Raw genomic sequence first — 5,603 nt, forward strand, 5'->3', positions numbered from 1 at the left:
GAAAGGGTACAGTTTGAGGACGCTTTTGAAGTTTGGACCTCAACATGGGACTTTAGCCCGCGGCAAGAGCCGTCAAGAGGCGGGGACTCCGCGTGCACTGTTTGCTAATTTCATCCACATGGACGGCCTATTTCTCTTTATTTTCCTTTCATTTTTGGAGAGAGGGGATGCCACCTTACTTTCAACAAAACAGTTAATTTTACATTTTTGTCCATTTAATTCCCTCTCATATTCCTAAAGATCCTGCAGTTGACTGTTTATAAAAATTGTGTGGTTACTTCATGATCATACTGGAGATTATGACTGGAAAGGAGATAATTTAATCCGCAGGGCTTAAATATGCCAAACAAGTTCACGTGCAATAAAGAACAGCCTCCGTGTCCACCAGCCCTCTCTGCTTACGGGCATTTTCACATCTCACTTGGATGATAAGGTATTTGCATACAGATGAGTCTCGTGCACGATAAGATCCCAAGGTAGTTTGTGAATCATTAAAAAGAAGACACACTTTATAGTAAATACAGGTTGTGTTACATGCAACTCATGGCGCTCTCATTCCTTGAATTCAGTATAAGAAGCTGTAGTGTCCTGGGGCTCAGAAATACCTGGATCAGAATCCTGGCTCCATACCTGTGAGGCGTGTACCCTTGGGCATGGTAGTAAATGTCTCTGAACCTCAACTCCTTCACCCATAAAGCGGGCATAAATGGTTAGAGGTAAAAGTGTATTATTAGTCAGGGAGGCACAGAGAGAGAGAGAGATTGATTTTAAAGAATCGGCTCATGCAATGGTGGAGACTTGGTGAGTCCAAAATCTGAAGCATGGGCTGGCAGGCTGGAGACCCAGGGAAGAGTTACAGTTTGAGCCCAAAGGCCACCTACTGCCACAATTCCTTCCTGCCAAGGAGATCAGTCTGTGTTTATTCCGACCTTCAGCTGATTGGGTGAGGCCCACCCACAATACGGAGAGCAATCTGCTTTCCTCAGAGCCCACTGATTTAAGAGTTAATCTCATCTAAACATTATCACAGAAACATCCACAATAATGCTTAACCAAATATGTGGGCACCATGGCCAAGCTGACACGTAAAATTAAGCATCACATAAAAATTAAATAACAAACCCTTGGAAGAATGCTTAGCAAATTAATGGCTCAATAAACAGTAACTGCTGGTAAGAATTCAAGTCAATAAATATTTTTTAGTATCTGCTGTGTAAAAGGCAAGAAGTCCAGAGAACATCAAAATGAACGAATCATCTAGGTCACTCTGCTTAAACAAGGCAAATATAAGTGCCAACAAGGGAAGCATAAATTGCTATGAGAATTCTGGGAGAGGGTGGAGACTTTGGCAGTTTGCTCAGTCCTCCTGACTTTGGTGGTCTTGTGTCTCTTTGGTTAACAGATGCAGAAGTGCCCAACAGGAGAGAAGGAGACTCAGGCCAGGAAGAAAGAGCAGACAGGAAACCACTGGGAGAGAACTGCAGCCGTTTGCCAAGGATGTGGTGTGGGGCAGTGATGTTCACCAGAGGCAGGTCGGGCCTTGTTACCGACGTGGAGGAGGAGGAGGGGGGTGGGTGGGGGACAGGGGAGAAGAGATACGGGGTAGATTTAACAAGAAAGATATGCCTTACAGGAAGTGCAGTGATACAAAATTTTAATTACTGCTACTATGTAAGGCAATTTTTAATCAAAATGTTCCCTCTGCTTTGCCTGCCCTCTGCACAAACGTTTAAAATCATGCTTCCGACTTGACATATTGTCTGAATCATCAATATTTACTTCCCTCACCCAAAAGGTGTTCTTCCTACAAGTCTTATTCATCAGCACCTTGGCACAAAGGTGTATTTAAAATCCCCAGAGGGGCTTCCCTGGTGGCGCAGTGGTTGAGAGTCCTCCTGCCGATGCAGGGGACACGGGTTCATGCCCCGGTCCGGGAAGATCCCACATGCCGTGGAGCAGCTGGGCCCGTGAGCCATGGCCGCTGAGCCTGCGTGTCTGGAGCCTGTGCTCTGCAACGGCAGAGGCCACAACAGTGAGAGGCCTACGTACCGCAAAAAAAATAATAATAATAAATAAATAAATAAAATAAAATCCCCAGAAAATCTCAGTGCCTAAATGCCCATTGGCCCATGCAGCATCTCTGGGTCCAGCAGCTCCTGGCCTCATCTTGGGCCACCTTCTTTCTTGCATACAGGTGTCCTGGAGTTTCCTGACCACCCACCTGAACTTTACACATCCTCTCCCCCTTCTTCAGCTCCCTGCTTCTTCCCTCCTAGCACTTAACACAAGGGCTAGTAATCTTGCTTGTTTGTTTGTTACTTTCTTTCTCCTACAGTAGACTATAAGCTCCATAGGACAGGAAATGCGCCTGTCTCGTTGATGCCATACTGCAGTACCCAGATAGGAACACGATTAAATATTTGTTGAATGAATGAGTGAATGAATGAATGAGTGAGTGAGCACACCGGGCCTCTCTGAACCTCAATCCGAGTCATTCTGTTTGAAGCCTGCACTGATTTCTGGTGCATAAAATGTACACAAAGCCATGCCTATGAGACGATGATCACTAAGATGGTGATTCTGTTACTCTTAACCTGGTTTGAACTCAATTCCATTAAAGTCTTCCAGATTCAACTAACCGCACCATCTGGTTCCAAACTTCAGGGTCTCATTAAATGAGCAGTAATAATGAAAGTAATTGCAAAAGAGTATAGGAGATTAAGGAGACAACAATAAAATAATGTTGCCAGCACAGGGCTATTGATTTTGCTTGTAGCTTGTTGATGCAAGGATAGACCATTTTATTTCTCAAATTCATTTGGTTATAATAAACATTGGCACTGGGCAGGCAGAGCAGCCACCAATTAGTGCTAAAAAGCGATTACTACTAAAAATATCTCTGCAGAGCTCCGTCATGTCTGGTAAACCTAGAAGATTAAATAGAAGCCAACCATTGAAATTCAAGCCATAATTATTTCTTCCATTATTCTTTTTCCGATCTGCAGAAATGTACACAGCAATAATTCCAGCAGCTTTCTGCTGCTTTAACAAAAATTATTTAGCTAAGGTGTTAAAAATTCTGTGTCGCCCCACCTCCTTTAGTAGCTCTTTTGAACACTTCAGAGAGGGAGACTCCAGGAATCTGTCCCGTGAGAGGAAGAACTTTGCTCACTTTGATTTACTGGATTTAGCCAGCATTCTGCTCTAGAGATCAGAGAGAGCTTGGAGCCGTGTGGCTGACAGGGGCTTGGTGCTCCGGCCAGGTGTCAGACCTGAGCCTTGGAGGTGCGAGAGCCAAGTTCAGGACATTGGACCACCAGAGACCTCCCAGTCCCACATAATAACAATCGGCCACAGCTCTCTCAGAGACCTTTGTCTCAAAGCTAAGACCGAGCTCCACTCAAGGACCAGCAAGATCCAGTGCTGGACACCCCATGCCAAGCAACTAGCAAGACAGGAACACAGCCCCACCCATTAGCAGAGAGGTTGCCTAAAATCATAATAAGGTTACAGACACCCTAAAACGCATCACTGGACTCGGTCCTGCTCACCAGAAAGACAAGATCCAGCCTCATCCACAAGAACACAGGCACCAGTCCCCTCCACCAGGAAGCCTACACAACCCACTGAACCAACCTTGCCCACTGGGGGCAGCCACCAAAAACAACGGGAACTATGAACCTGCAGTCTGCAAAAAGGAGACCCCAAACACAGTAAGTTAAGCAAAATGAGAAGACAGAGAAACACACAGCAGATGAAGGAGCAAGGTAAAAACCCACCAGACCTAACAAATGAAGAGGAAATAGGCAGTCTACCTGAAAAGAATTCAGAGTAATGATAGCAAAGATATCCAAATTCTTGGAAACAGAATGGAGAAAATACAAGAAATGTTTAACAAGGACCTAGAAGAACTAAAGAGAAAACAAACAATGATGAACAACAAAAGAAATGAAATTAAAAATTCTCTAGGAAGAATCAATAGCAGAATAACTGAGGCAGAAGAACGGATAAGTGACCTGGAAGATAAAATAGTGGAAATAATTACCACAGAGCAGAGTAAAGAGAAAAGAATGAAAAGAATTGAGGACTGTCTCAGAGATCTCTGAGACAATGTTAAATGCACCAACATTCAAATTATAGGGGTCCCAGAAGAAGAAGAGAAAAAGAAAGGGACTGAGAAAATATTTGAAGAGATTATAGTTGAAAACTTCTCTAATATAGGAAAGGAAATAGTCAGTCAAGTCCAGGAAGTGCACAGAGTCCCATACAGGATAAATCCAAGGAGAAACATGCCAAGACACATATTAATCAAACTATCAAAAATTAAATACAAAGAAAACATATTAAAAGCAGCAAGGGAAAGGCAACAAATAACATACAAGGGAATTCCCATTACATTAACAGCTACTCTTTCAGCAGAAACTCTGCAAGCCAGAAGGGAGTGGCAGGACATATTTAAAGTGATGAAAGGGAAAAATCTACAACAAAGATTACTCTACCCAGCAAGGATCTCATTCAGATTCGACAGAGAAATTAAAACCTTTACAGACAAGCAAAAGTTAAGAGAATTCAGCACAACCAAATCAGCTTTACAACAAAAGGAACTTCTCTAGGCAAGAAACACAAGAGAAGGAAAAGACCTACAATAACAAACCCAAAACAATTAAGAAAATGGTAATAGGAACATACATATCGATAATTACCTTAAATGTAAATGGATTAAATGCTACAACCAAAAGACATAGACTGGCTGAACAGATACAAAAACAAGATCCATATATATACTGTCTATAAGAGACCCACTTCAGACCTAGGGACACATACAGACTGAAAGTGAGGGGATGGAAAAAGGTATTCCATGCAAATGGAAATCAAAAGAAAGCTGGAGTAGCAATTCTCATATCAGACAAAATAGACTTTAAAATAAAGACTATTACAAGAGACAAAGAAGGACACTACATAATGATCAAGGGATCAATCCAAGAAGAAAATATAACAATTATAAATATTTATGCACCCAACATAGGAGCACCTCAATACATAAGGCAAATGCTAACAGCCATAAAAGGGGAAATTGACAGTAACACAATAATAGTAGGGGACTTTAACACCCTACTTTCACCAATGGACAGATCAATCAAAATGAAAATAAATAAGGAAACACAAGCTTTAAATGACACATTAAACAAGATGGACTTAATTGATATTTATAGGACATTCCATCCAAAAACAACAGAAAACATTTTCTTCTCAAGTGCTCATGGAACATTCTCCAGGATAGATCATATCTTGGGTCACAAATCAAGCCTTGGTAAATTTAAGAAAATTGACATTTAAGAAACTTTCAATTTTAAGAGAATTGAAAATTGAAATCAAGTATCTTTTCCAACCACAATGCTATGAGACTAGATGTCAATTATAGGGGAAAAAAACTGTAAAAAATACAAACACATGGAGGCTAAACAATATGCTACTAAATAACCAAGAGATCACTGAAGAAATCAAAGAGGAAATCAAAAAATACCTAGAAACAAATGACAATGAAAATACGATGACCCAAAGCCCATGGGATGCAGCAAAAGCAGTTCTAAGAAGGAAGCTTA

This window comes from Grampus griseus (genome assembly GCF_964374135.1).
Source record: "Grampus griseus genome assembly, chromosome: 7".
In the NCBI taxonomy this organism is placed as follows: Eukaryota; Metazoa; Chordata; class Mammalia; order Artiodactyla; family Delphinidae; genus Grampus; species Grampus griseus.